This window comes from Hyperolius riggenbachi, chromosome 12 (genome assembly GCF_040937935.1).
Source record: "Hyperolius riggenbachi isolate aHypRig1 chromosome 12, aHypRig1.pri, whole genome shotgun sequence".
Taxonomy (NCBI): domain Eukaryota; kingdom Metazoa; phylum Chordata; class Amphibia; order Anura; family Hyperoliidae; genus Hyperolius; species Hyperolius riggenbachi.
Window position 1 is genome coordinate 110,779,397 of NC_090657.1, and position 14,852 is coordinate 110,794,248.

The 14,852-nt window shown below is 41.1% G+C and overlaps 1 protein-coding gene and 1 long non-coding RNA gene across 6 annotated transcripts in view; one reads left to right on the forward strand and one right to left on the reverse strand.

Annotated features, from left to right (window-relative positions):
• Positions 1 to 11,374, reverse strand: part of WIPF2 (WAS/WASL interacting protein family member 2) — a 79,179-nt gene extending 67,805 nt beyond the window's left edge. For 2 of the 5 annotated variants that reach the window (XM_068262986.1, XM_068262983.1), the window contains exon 1: positions 11,227 to 11,374. The gene's annotated coding sequence lies outside the window, so the exon portion shown is untranslated. Of the gene's footprint in view, positions 1 to 8,043; positions 8,200 to 11,226 lie in introns of those variants that run through there. The other 3 variants (XM_068262987.1, XM_068262985.1, XM_068262984.1) reach the window with 2 other exon arrangements.
• Positions 11,375 to 11,397: 23 nt separating this feature from the next.
• The window catches only part of LOC137541600 (uncharacterized), a 203,522-nt gene continuing 200,067 nt past the window's right edge, over positions 11,398 to 14,852 (forward strand). The window contains exon 1 of the long non-coding RNA XR_011025227.1: positions 11,398 to 11,532. This is a non-coding gene — a long non-coding RNA (uncharacterized lncRNA). The remainder of the gene's footprint in view (positions 11,533 to 14,852) is intronic.

Consider the following 14,852-nt stretch of genomic DNA (forward strand, 5'->3'; position numbering starts at 1 on the left):
TGAAAACATTATCTGTGTGGTATTAGTTTAAGCAGACTGTGATTGTCTATTGTTGTGACTTATGCTGGGGATACACGGTACGTTTCTGTACCGTGTATCGACCATCTGATCAGGCCAGCTGATAATATTCAGCTGGCCCGATCAAGCCGCTCGACCCTCGCCCGCTCGCTCCCCGTTAATCGATCCGCGCGGGGACGTGGCTGGGGTCGATCCGGCGGCTAACCAGATCGACCCATGTATCCCCAGCATTAGATAAAGATCAGATCACATTTTAAGACCAATTTGTGCAGAAATCCATAATTCTAAAGGGTTCACATACTGTTTCTTGCTACTGTATATCCTCTACTTAAGACAAGTACACCATATAAACATTCTGGAAAGTAGCATAAGAACTGAGGAAACAAGTTAAATTCCACATAACTTTATAACACGTTTCCCTAAAGCCACAGAACCTTGAAACTTTTAAGATCTGAAAACACCAACACTGACAGAGGCCTGTCCCTAGGGCAGCGTCAGGCTTTCACCCTACAAACCTTACACTTCTTCAGTTATGTTCCTCGTTTTCTTGACTATCCACATTTTTAAAAGTTTTCTATACAACTTTCAGTAAGGTATGCAGCAGAGATATGCAGTCACACCCCCAGGGCCCGGACTCCCCTTTCGCACCTGTCCAGGAGGGAAGATGAGGTAGTACAGGCAGGAATTTCAACATAGGCTCTTACAGAGAATTTGGTCAAACCCAGCAGCTTGTTGATCACTCATGAGTCACGCGCAAAAACAGAAATAGCACATTTTTCATATAATATAAGGGCTGAAGTTAAATTAGTACCATGTAGCCACTGTGACTGGCTTTGGTCCATAAACCATACAATGAGGACACAGTAATGATTTAAATATAGATGAATTGTATACTTTTTGGGACAGTGTTATTCTTCCATCTTGTTATTTTGAGATTGCCACAGACTTGTAAACCAATCCCCTTCTATTTAACATAGGGTCCTGCAAAGTATGTTGTTGCCTTATAAAGATAGCCCATATATATTCTGTTGCACTTTACAGATAATATATCCTTGTCACTAGCTGCCCCCTCAGTGGGGCTCCCAATCTAATTCTTACCATGATACTATGTCCATCGTAGTCTAGGGCCAAAACATGTTAGGCCAATTAATTTATCTGTATGTTTTTGGGATGTGCAACTAAACCTGAGTGCCCAAAGGAAGCCATTGCAGACACGGGAAAACATACAAACTCCATGCAGGTAGTACCTGGACTGGGATTGAAACTGTGGATCCGTTACTTCAAGGAGAGAGTGCTATCTACCACACCACCCTGTCACCCATGTAAAAGTTTCAGGAAGTGACCACTACGAAAAAAATTGATACGCCGAAATACCTGTCTCTATGGAAGCCATTATTTCTTACAATAATTCTTGCTCACATTTGGTCTGGGGCACTATAGGGCCAATCAAACCTTGTTCAACCAAAGCTGCTGAAAGAGCAGACAAGGTATTCTAAATAGTCACTATAAAGACCCCCTCTAATTCTGCCCAGGTTTTGCTTGCATTAGTTTTGATAAATCTGCTTTTGTCTATCTTTTCTGCATGTGCTATGAGTATGCTAGAATAAGTGTTGTACAATGGACAGGCGTCAATCGCTGCTTTCACAGCAGGCTTCTGACAGTGAAAGGTTTCTTATGATGAACTGGAAGAAGTAGAAAGAATGTATAGATGAGGTCTCTTTGGCATACCATGAAAATGAATGTATAATGAAGTATATACTGTACTGCTACAGAAGGCTCCCACTGGTTTCTGGTCCATTTCCTTCTTAGCAGGAACCCTCTAACTCCCTGCTGCTGTAACAGTCAAGTTACTGATGTCAGTGTCCAGGTACTTGGTCCAAGATCACCAAGTCTAGTATGAGACACTATGGAAAAAGCTTTCAAAAAGGGCAACTACTTACCATTCCTGTAGTGCAAATAATTGGCAAGATTAGAGAGGAGAAACAGGGTCTATTGGGAGCCTTCCCGGGTAGGCATGTATATTCCCTCTTTTTTTTTTTTTAGCCATTTATATGTAATGAATTTATTCACATGCATTTCTGTCCAGTATTTTCTCTACAGCCCTGGCCAGGACGTATGAAGTGCTTATAATTATATTTCAGTACATCACATAAACAACTCTGAAACAAAGATATAAAAGCAGTTTAGCAGCAAACTTGTGAAAACTAATATTTTTGACAGCCTCAAAACTTTTGGCCAGGACTGTAGACAGTAGGGGTAAGGCTTTCTCAAGTGGCACAAATCAAATGAGTGCTTCTGTCGTGGCACCACTTCTTTGCCTAAAACCTTTCTGCACTACTCCCTGTTCACTTGTAAGGGCAGACACACACTGAAGAGTGCTTTTTGTACCTTTTATGTTTTTAAAAGCATCCTCCCATTTGACATGCATGAATATCATGGTAAAAATCACAGCAAAATTGCCATGATCCCAATTTTGTTAAAAAAAAAAAAGTGAACGCAGCAATTTTTCTGCGATTTTAATGCATGTCAATAGGAGCAGGTTTTAAAAACTAAAAAAAAAAAAAAAAAAAAAAAGGATCAAAAAGCGCTCTGCAGTGTATCTCAGCCCTAACTTGCACAGACCCTTCCTGACTATTAGCTACTGCTGCATGTATGCATATGTAAAAGCACAATGAAGTAATACGCCATGCTTAATCAAATGGAACTTTTTTTCCTTTAATTACCTTCCCTCAAGAGAAAGAATGATAAAATACCTTTTGGAATGGAGATTCCCAATGACTGTTTCAGCATGGTTGTGCCCCCAAACAGCTGTAATTGGGCCACATACAGACAAATGAACTGAAGTAAACATGTTCAACAATGCTACTGTCCAAAAAGTAGAATCTGTCTCAAGAGTGAGAAAAGTTTCTTCCACTATTCTGCTTTGAGATATAGAGCCTTAAATTGAGAATCATATGTAGGCTGCCATCTTTTCTTTTAAAAATGATGCCAGTTGCCTGGAAGAACTGCTGATCTCTTTGGCTACTGCAGTGTCTGAATCTAATCAAACTTCAGTCAAAGCATCTGATCTGCATACTTGTTCAGGGTCTATGGCTAAAAGTATTAGGGTGTGTATACACATCCAATTTAAACCGGCCAAAAGAGGGAAAAGAGAGATTTTGAACAGATTGCATAGAAAAGCTCTCATACTACATGGAAGTGGTAAAACTGACTATTAGTCAAAACTGGATGTGTATATGCACCCTAAAGCCCGGTACACACATTCAATTTTGAATGGTCAATTTTACTATACATAATTTGTTCATAGTCTTAAAAACCTGTTGATTTCATGCTACTTTGAGGTGATAAATTGGTCAGTTATAAGGTACCCATTAACAGTACAATTTTTCCTTTAGACTTGATGTCTCAACGCACTTTTTTATGATCGAATTGTATAGAAAACTATTCCATGTGGCGCAAATAGATGTGAGAAGATTCTTTGGTCGGAAAAGTAAAAATTATCAATCCGAAAGTTAGATTTTATGATCGAATTGGAATGTAAAACCTTCATAAAATCTTCATAAATGGGAACAATCGATAATTTAGATTGTAAGCCTGCACGAGGAGGGCTCTCCCCACCTTTTGTGTCTTGAAAATTATTATACATTTTTTATCATGTTACTTTTATCACTGTCATTACCAATTCTGTATTTCGCATCATTTTTGTATTTTTCACCAATTATGTATCCTGTATATATAATTGGTGTACACTATTGTTTGCATTATTATGTACCCCATGTGCATATCTTACTTTGTACAGCGCCACAGAATATATTGGCGCTCTATAAAACAATAACCACCTTCCGATTAGATACGCTTGTTCAAATTACATCAAAATATTGCATCTGATGAAAAAAATTGTACCGTTACTGGGCACATATATACACACACCAATCAAAATTGGATGTTTGTATCAGGCATTTGTATTGTTCAAATATAAAAAAAACAAACAAAAAAAAAAAATACATACGCCAGCCTCCATATCCCTCTCACCTCAGGTTCCTTTTAAGCCTGCTGCAGAAAGTATCCGAGGTGAATGTAAATTACAGGGGCTGTATTTTCATGGTTAGAGATGATCAGTCATAATAGTCTTGGCCGTAAATGTGGTATCAGTACAACTGGCCCCAGGCATTGTTTAGCAATCCATCCTGAGAGACTGAAGAAAGAGCAAATCCAAACAAGTACTTTTGTTTGGTACCGGTTGCTCAGAGGCCACGTGTTGTCCATCCTCCCCTACCTATATAGCAGAACAGGCTGCTCAGCTATAGCCAGATGCAGTATAAAGCTAATGCAACTACTGCTCATGTACTACTTCCAGCAGGTAAGTGAAACTCATTTTTTTATTTTGCTTGGACATTCCCTGTAAAACCAAAAACTCATTGCAATAAACTAAGAAAAGTTCAAGTACCCCCTATGCAACTCCTTAGATATTGCATATGGAATGTATCATAACCTCATACAATCATATTACAGTAATAGAATCAAAGTCCTCTCATTCAAACAAGGAGTGAGGCCTTGTGCACATTGTACCAGTTTTTGAAACATTTTAAGCGAGGGCGATTTTCAAAAATCGCTTGTGCAATGATTCTCTATGAGAGAGAGTTTATATCAGAGCAGTTTGTTTGCAATCCGCTTTGAAAAGCAGTGCTTGAGCCATTTTTGAGGTGATTTGCCTCAACGGAAGGAATAGGAAAAACCAAAAACACTCACAAAAATCGCTCAGTGCAGCGATTGCCTGAGCGTATTTAAGAATACATTGTATTTATTCTTTTCTGGACCAAAGAGTTCACTTCCTGACGTTAGGAAGTGAAAAACCGCAATTGCTCTGCAAAAGCACTTAAGAAAACTCTCCAACACAGAGAAATCGCATAAAAACCGTCAAAAACCAGCCAACGCGGACGGAACGTAATGCGAACAAAGCCTTAGGCAGGAAACACACTTCACTGTTTTCGTACGCGATTTCTGCACAGAAAAACTGAGAACTCATTGTAATCAATGGTCTAGTTCACACTTAATGTGTTTTTTGCGCGCAGAAAAAAAGCCGACATTGCGCATCATGATTCTGCACATTTCGTCAGTTTTCTCTATCAATTACGGTACATTAGCTGCTGTGGGAAAAAATGTGCTGCATAGAAACACACTTGGGGCAGGAGAAAAAAAAAAAAAAAAGAAAAAAATTATATAAATATAGATATAATTATAGTTAGTTTGGGCCACCTTGTTAATCTTCATGATTTACCTGTATAAATCGTCGATTGTTACGATAAAAAATGTCAGTTAAATATATCATATAGGAGATGCACAGTAATATTCAAGAAGTGAAATTAAATTTATTGGATTTACAGAAAGTGCGCAATAATTGTTTAAATAAAATTAGGCAGGCTTGGGCACGGTTGTCATTTTATTGATTCCAAAACCTTTAGAACTAAAATTATTGGAACTCAAATTGGCTTGGTAAGCTCAGTGCCTTATACTGGGCATACATGGTTCGTTTATGCGTCGGTATCAAGCCTGCGGCTCGATGCCGGCGTGTCACCACTCGTCCGCGCGGATCGATTCCCGCTCATCCCCGCGGGCGTTTCTCATCAGCGCTTCTTATTTTCTATTGACCGCCCGCGGGGATCGAGCACAGTATCTGGAGCGCAGGATCTGTCTCGGTGATTGGACAGGTTAGATCTTATCAATCGAGCCATCAGCGGCTCGATTGATAAGAACTATCTAACCATGTATGCCCAGCATTACATACACAGGTGAATCCAATTATGAGAAAGGAGTATTTAAAGGGATCAATTCTACGTTTCCCGCCTCTTAAATTTTCTCAGAGGAGTAACAACATGGGGGTCTCAAAACAACTCTCAAATGACCTGAAGACAAAAATTGTTCACCATCTTGGTTTAGGGGAAAGATACAGAAAGCTGTCTCAGATTTCAGCTGTCTGTTTCCACAGTTAGGAACATACAGTATTGAGGAAATGGAAGACCACAGGCTCAGTTCACGTTAAGGCTCGAAGTGGCAGACTAAGCAAAATCATGGACAGAAGCGACGAATGGCGAGAACAGTCAGACTCAACCCACAGACCTATAACATCTTGTTGCAGATGGAGTCACTGTGCATCATTCAATCATTTGCGCACTTTACACAAGGAGATGCTATATGCAAGAGTGATGCAAGGGAAGCCTTTTCTCCGCCCACAGCACAAAGACGTTTGAGGTATGCTAAAGCACATTTGAACAAGCCAGCTTCATTTTGGAATAAGGTTCTGTGGACTGATGAAACTAAGATTGAGTTATTTGGGCATAGCAAGGGGCGTTCTGCATGAAGGAAAAAACACAGCATTCCAAGAAAAACACCTGCTACCTACAGTAAAATATGCTGGGGGCTCCATCATGCTGTGAGGCTGTGTAGCCGATGCAGGGTCTGAGAATCTTGTCAAAGTAGAGGGACCCATGGATTACACTCAGTATCAGCAGTTTCTGGAGACCAACGTCCAGGAATCCGTGACAAAGCTGAAGCTGTGCCGGGGCTGGATCTTTAAACAAGACAACGACCCTAAAGTAAACACTACTCAAAATCCACTAAGGCATTCATGCAGAGGAACAAGTACAACATTCTGGAATGGCCATCTCAGCGCTGCGTAATATGTTGGCGCTTTATAAATACAATAAATAAATCTCTGTCCCCAGACCTGAATATAATTGAAGATCTGTGGTGTAAGTTAAAGACAGCTGTCCATGCTTGGAAGCCATCAAACCTGAATGAACTAGAGAAGGTTTGTAAAGAGGAATGGTCCTAAATACCTTCAACCAGAAAACACTCCCTCGTTGGAACCTACTGGGCACATGAACAGCGGCGGGGGTAATAAGATGCGCACATTGCAGGGAACCATCATCGAATGTACTACTACTTCCTGTTCCAACTTACTGTAACAGTGACATTTTAAGCAATACCAGTTGCCTGGCTAACATACTGATCCTTTACCTCTAATACTTTTAGCCATAGACCATGAACAAGCATGCAGCAGATCAGGCGTTTCTAACATTGTCAGATCTGACAAGATTAGCTGCATGGTTGTTTCTGGTGTGATTCGGATACTACTGCAGCCAAATAGATCAGCAGGACTGCATGGTATTGTTTAAAAAGGTAAAAATATGGCAGCCTTCATATTCTCACTTCAATTGTCCTTTAACTATAAAATCTATTACCCATTCACTTCTTGTGAGATATTATTTCTATGCACATGGTTAGAGACCAAAAACATCTTCGCCGAGCAGATCAGTCAAAAACCAGTCTTATCAGTCTGCCGACAGCCTGTACTCCGACAGCCGTGCTACTGTCGGCAGAATGACCGCCCCGTGGGAGGGGTCTGACGGACCAGTCATTTGTAAAAATACGGCCTTTATCTGTATTGAACTAGGTTGCTTGTCTCATTCATCTCTCTTCTCGGTCTTCCTCTCTGCCAAGCTCTTCATTGGCTGCCAATTAGCAAGAGGATCCATTTCAAACAAGCCTTGTTCACATTAGTAATTGCCAGCGCGAATCGCAAGCACTGAGCACTTTTGTGAGCACCTTTTAAAGCGATTTTCTCTGTGCTTTATCAGCGATTGTCATTTTTAACAATCGCTTTTGTGTGACGATTTGCAATTTTCTTCCTAAAGACAATCCGGAAGTTAACTTTTTGACCCGGAACTGACTGTATATAATATACAATGAGCAAACGCGCTCACCAAATGCTTTTCCAAGCGCTTACTGATTTTACTATTCCTTGCACTGCAGCACAAACACTCAGGAAATGGGGCAGGATCCACGTTTGCGATCAGAAAGAAAGCTCATCACTTATGTGAAAAACACTCACATAGAGCAACACTGCATAAGCGCTTTAAAAGCAATTTTTAAAAACGCCAAGTGGAACGGTTGCAAAAATCTTAAAATTTAAAAACACAAACAAATAAGAACATTTCTTCCTGAGTAAAATGAGCCAAAAATTACCTTTCTCCTATGTTGCTGTCACTTATAATAGGTAGTAGAAATCTGACATTACCGACAGGTTTTAGACTAGCCCATCTCTCCATATGGGATTCTCAGCAGGGCCTTTATTCTTTATAAATACATACCCTAAAAAAATCTTTATACAAAGATGGTGGACAGTCTCCCTAAACATTATTTTGACAGTTAGGGCAGAGCAACTGCCATTCACTAACTGCTTTTAAAAATAAAGAAAACCCTGAGAAGCCCCCATGCGAAGATGGGCTAGTCTGAAATCTGTCGGTAATGTCAGATTTCTACTACCTACTGTGACAGCAACAAAGGAGAAAGGTAATTTATGGCTCATTTTACTCAGGAAGAAAATGTACTTCTTATTTGTATGCGTTTGAATTTTTAAGATTTTCGCGACAGTTCCTCTTCAAGAAAAACAAAAAAAATCTCTCATAGGGTGAACAAGCCCTTAGGGCTTGTTAACATTACCAGAGCTTTTTAAACGCTAGTGATTTTGAAAAGCTCTTGCTAATGCAATGCTATGGGGGATTTTTTACAACATCACATCGCTCTAGTGAGAACACAAATATAGGATAACATTAGCAAGAGCTTTTAAAAATCACAAAGCGCTTAGAAAAGCTTTTGTAGTGTAAACAAGCTTTAACCCTAACCTACATAGCTCTCCCCCCTATACATTTCCTCACTTATTTCCAAATACCAACCCAACCGCAATCTGCACATGAGCTTCTTTTGTCCTCCTCTAGAATCACCTCCTCACGATCACGTATACAAGACTTCTTGCAATTAAGTCCGCACCACCAGAATCAAAAAATATAAATCAACACATCCTGTGCAACTGGCAAATGTCAATACGTAAACAAAACGGGAAAAAAAAAAAAAAAAAAAAAAAAAAAAAAAAAAAGCATAAAACCAGAAGTTTATATGTAAATATAGAACCGAGAGCCAAATATAGTGTAGTAAGTTGTGGCAATGGGTAGTATGAAAGAAAAAAAAAAAAAAAAAAAAAAGAGTACAACGATATACTCACAAGGCGCCAGGTGTTACCCGGACATACTGCTGTCGTGTGCTCCTTTTGCTATTGCCTGAGGAAGCGGGTTTTTGCCTGCGAAACGCGTTGCAACTATCCCCCGGAGTGTACCAATAAATCTACCATTTGTTTTGAATACACAACTTGTTGAGTCTGCTTGCAGGAGCTAAGTCCACCACTGCCTCCTAAGCATTTTTTAAACCTTTTAATAACTGTTTTTATCCCTTTGGCGCCTCTGTTCTCTTCTACGTTAAAACCAGAAGTTGCAATGTTTGTACCGGTACGTCCTGATTCATGGGAGCAGACATTTTGTTAACAGCCTGTACTTTCAAATGTGCGTATCTACCGTGGCAGTCATGTGACACAGGAGAGTTGTCAAATTACAACTTGTGATTAGACACAAATGAGGGGGAATTAGACAGGCTAAACTCTCTAAAGACATACAGGGTGCATTTCTATCTCTATGCTCTCCTGCCTTGTGCAAGAGTTTAGGTCTACTTTAAAACATAAAATCAAGTGGAGGTTTAATCAGGAAACCCATCTACATATCACAAAAAGACATTAATACATTTGTAGTACATATTGAATACATTTTAGTACATTTGTAATGAAGGTTAGGGATCAACAACTGCATATCGATATGTATAGAAAATATCAATCCAGTAGTATAATGAAATCCTACTATAACAATATAGAAGAACATAAATGTCAGTCATAAGAAAAAGTCACCAGGTGCACAGAGAAGAAATCAAAGTGCTCTATGCAAGATTGACAAAAAATAAAAATGCTTCGTGCTTGGTCACGTAACCAAAGTGCATGAAGAGAAGAGCTATATGTGAAGAGTCAGACCGTCAAACGCAGACTAATGCCTGGCATACACGGGTCGATAGGGCGGCCGATTAGCCGGATCTGCCAGATCTATTTTCCAACATGTCCGATCTGAATGTCGATCAATTTCCATAGAAGTGAACGGAAATCAGAAATTCTATCGAAATTTAGATCGGACATGTTGAGGAGGAGAATTCGATCTGGCAGGTAAATCTGACAGAAAATTGTATTTTGTGTACCTAGCATAAGATTCGTGTTCTGCAAGAAACACCTGGTGCAATAGAGATTGGACCCCATTCGGGGAAGGAGGAAAACTGGATACAGAAGTGAATGAGGAGTAGCCTATAGGATGCCTACTAGTGGAGACGGCAAAAGCGGCGTCCCCAACCACGCCTACCCCTCCACGTTTTAAGCATCCCATATAGTTACAATAAAGGACTTTTGTCATTACACATCTAGGTGCAACATCTGGTTTTCTGCTTTTTTGTTTAAATATATACACACACACACACACACCTTCTCAAGTGCTTCAACAACCCCTAACACCCCCCCCCCTCCCCCAAATACCCTTCCACAGCACATCAGTCGCTCTCCAACCTTTGAACACTCCCAAAAACTCACCTTTTTTGACAAGCATATGCCCTAACTCAGGCCATTCCAACTTCAACGTCTGACAGAGTTGTATTCCTTACTAAATAACCTAAAAATACACTACCTGTATGAATACAGCATACTACCATACTTCCTCTTGTAGTGCCATACCCCCCCCCCCCCAGATTCTTGCTTTATATTGCACGCTTGTAAGGGCACAGCTCTCTCACCCTTTTGTGTCTTGGAATTGGTTATTCATTTTGTAGCTTGCAATCTGTTAAACAGGTTATATTTCTCACTGCAATTACCAATTCTGTATTTTATACCATAGTCCATATTTGATGTATATCATTGTCTGTATTATTATGTACCCCATATTTGTTGTTATTAATTTGTACGGCTCCCACAAAATATGTTGGCAATAATAATGCACACAGACATATAAAATAAAAAAAGTCACACAGACGTACTCATAGCTTACAACACAGACTAGAGGAGTCAATAAAGTACTGCACCTAACATCCAGTGCATCCATTAGATATGACAGGCTGGGACCTGCAGCAACATAGCAGCTGCAAGATCCCAGGCTTGTATATATTACAGACTGATGTCTTCTATATGACTGCCACTGTCACCAGCACATATATACATATACAAACATATAGGACACAGGCTGCAGTATTGCTGCAGAGAATAGTTTGCTCAATACCGAACTAGTCATTTCTCACCCGCTCGCTGACTCTACCTCTTCTCTGCGTTCTCACCGGGCTCCGACAACCCGGAAATACAAGAATTAGACTCGTCCACTAGCACAAAATGGAGTCACCGCAAGGGGCGTGACCCACAGTTCCAGACGTCATGACGTCTGCCGCTACGCCCGTACCGTTTTGTGTGGGAGCGGCCATGATTGGGCGGGACTGCCAGAAGGAAGGCTAGTAGTCTGGGGCGGATCTGTACGGATATGGGTGGAGCTATGCGGAGGGCTTGCCTAAGTAATGGCACGACGTAACTAACAGGTAGAGATGGTCCTCCAGGTGAGAGTCACGTGCAGAGAGGCGTTCAGACCCCCTCAGTGTCCACCCCCTCAGTGCCACACCTCCAGCACTCGCCTGTCTACATTCTTTCATGGAAATCCTGTCACAAGATCCCCAGGAGAGCAGTGTGACCAGGGGCGTAGCAATAGGGGGTGCAGCGGTAGCGACCGCATCGGGGCCCTTGGGCCAGAGGGGCCCCGAAGGGCCCTCCCTCAACTACAGTATTAGCTCTCTATTGGTCCTGTGCTCATAATAATCACTTCTATAGATACTTTGAACAGTGGTAATCATTAACAAGCTATTTCCCATCCCCTTCTTGCACCTCTGACACTGTAGTTACCATTGGCAGGTTTTGGTGCGCCGTATCAATTGTTATGTATAGAGTGCTTGAGGGGCCCCATTGTAAGACTTGCATCGGGGCCCACAGCTCCTTTGCTACGCCACTGAGTGTGACATCTGTAGCTCGAATAATAAATACAAACTTTACTAATACAGTGCATTTTAACTCATACAGTACATTTTCTCACAATTGTCTGCTAAAACGAGATTGCTCCAGGAAATTCCCGCATGCGGTAAAGTACATGCGGGAAGTTTGCACCCAAAATACCGTCAAGTTGGAATTCTCAAAATGTTCCCCATGTTTTTTCCGCATGCGGAAAAAGTGTGGTAAAAGTGCGGGATTCATGCGGAAAAATTTCCGCAAAAGTCGGTATTTTCCGCAATAAAAGATCAATTCTCAAAAATGTTCAGGCGCATCATTTCGTCGTTAATTACCGATTTTTTATCACCTACAAGTAGTAGGTGATATATTCTGCATCCCATTGACTTTAATGAAGTGTGGAGGCTTAAGGGCTGTGTTTGCTGGACTTTAACTTTTTTTTTTTTAAACACTTTTTCATGCGACCTTTTTACCGCATCATTCCCGCATGAATAATAGCTGTTTCTGCATCTTTTTTCCCGCATGCGGAAAACATGCGGAAAATATTAGTGAATGTGGAAAAAATGCGGAGTTTACCGCTGGCGGGAATATAGCGGTAAAATTTTGCGGAAAATTTGGCTCTTTGAGAATAGAGTCCATTGTAGTAAATCACGGGCACTTTGCGAATTCGCAAACTGCACGTAGTGGGTCCCAGGCCTCAGCTATTTCTTCATTAGTTGTTTTTATTAGCTGTGACGGCTGGATAGTGCCTCCACAGGGAACCAGGGTTCAAACCTCAGCTCTTTCTGCTTAGTAACCTTGCGTCTATTCAGTGAGGAGACCTTGGGTAAGGGCTCAGACACATTATAAGCGCTTTTCTTAGTGCTTTTTGGTCTCCAGAGCTTTCTGAGAGCCTTTTAAAAAACGCTCCCATTGACTTTCTAAGGCCTAATTCTCACTTTTCAGAGGCAAATTGTGCAGGTGATTTTACTGCGTTTAGCGCGGGGGGGGGGGGGGGGGGGGGAGGGGCACAGCTCACTCAGCTATTATTCCCCTATTGTGTTTGAAGCAGAGAGAAATAAGAAAAGGGGATACATGGCAGTGACTGCAAGCCAGATAGTGTAAGCCGATTAGTCTCTGTGCTCAGCCCCGACTGAGAGGAATCCACCAGACACTGTCTTAAATGGGTATATCAAGAATTTATTTGTGACCTAATAATGGTCAACTGGTAACTTCTCAACCAGTAACAAACCTCAACACAATTCTATATTCTTTGCACAATACTAGTCAGATAAATCTTCTCCTCTTCACAGCCGGTGCACTGGTAAAAGCTGCGGAATGAAATTCGGGTTACTTATACACTTCTTACAAACGATTGAGCTACAACAGATCTATCTTTTTCACAATCATCAACCACTACTCAATACAATTTTTTGTCATCACAGTACCATATGCTGAGGTATAGGGGGCTTGGGTAAGAACAGGTCTACTGAGCAATTCAAGTTCTATACAGTCTCTGTCCCTTGTTACCAGTCCAAGCTATATTGCTCAGCAAAACCTAAGGGTGTTAGAGGTTCTCTTCTGTTATGGGACTGAAGCAACTTTCATTTTCTTTTGCTGATGTATGGCACCGAAATGATTTACACTTTTTTGGCTCAGAAGATTTCTCAGACTCTCTCTTTCTCTATACTGTGGTCCCCAAATAAAATAATAATAAAACAAAATAAAAATAATGAAATGAATGGATAAGGGATTAAAGAAATAAAAAGAAACAACGAAAAGAAATGCGCCCAAATCTAGCACCAATATTTCTCTGCAGTAAGATCACTCTTTCTTTATGCTGTTTGGACTTCACACTAAATAAAGCTCCAGCCTATGCAATTGCAATACTTGATTCACTAACTCTGACTCCTTTTCTCTATCAGGTGCTACTTTCCTTTTCACTGTAGTTCTCTTAGTGTCACTGGATGCAGCGTGACTCCATCACAAATCTTCTCCCTTTTCTGCCGGCAGGTTAACAGAACTTATGTTTAATTGACAGGTTCTCTTTAGCTCAAATGCTCTTTCTCGCTCTCGCTCTCGCTCTCTCTCTCTCTCTCTCTCTTTTACAGGCCTTGTACTTAGGTAGAACAAATATCACTTATGATTCACTTTAATATCAGGCTGTTGGTACATAAAGTGAGGAACTGATACAGGCTGACTGCAAATGTCTCTGGAGCACAATCACCACTCGCAGGTGAGCTATACATCAAATGAGGGGCTTGGCAGAGGCCATATACTTTCTGGCGACAAAGTTCACTCACACTGGCTGTAACTTAGGCACAGTCTTTGTTTCTTTGGGCAATACAGTGTTATATTGCAGAAATGAACTGTTTATCATCACAACGTTACTATTTCTTTAAGTATATATCAGACAGGCAGAACCTAATCACACCACCTTCATCAGAGGATACATTCAGTATGCTGTGGTTAACTGTCACTTTTCTCAGACAACCATCACTGAATCTTAGCTCTTTTCACCTTGTTGCTGGCTACTACTTTGATCACAGTCTGTGGCAAAGTAGCACTGCTTATTCTCATCTGTCTCAACAGTGTCTCTTTCTCTCTCTGCGCTGGTTTGGATCTGATTTCATGTCTCTTTAATCTTTTTTCCTAGTTGCCGCTTGGTCTCTGTCACTTCTGACTAAGCTCTCTCTCCTTTGTGTTTGTTTAGCTGCCACCAGGCCCCTGCTCTGCTTCATGGGGTGGCTGCTACGGCTGCTCCGGTGCGGGCCTCTTTTCCGCTCGCTCACCGCCACCTGACTGAATTGCGCGCTGTGAGGAGAACTGGTTATAACCAGTCTCCTCAGCCTGTGTCTCGCGCCACTCTGCCTACTGCGCCTGCGCTGACTCACACACTCTC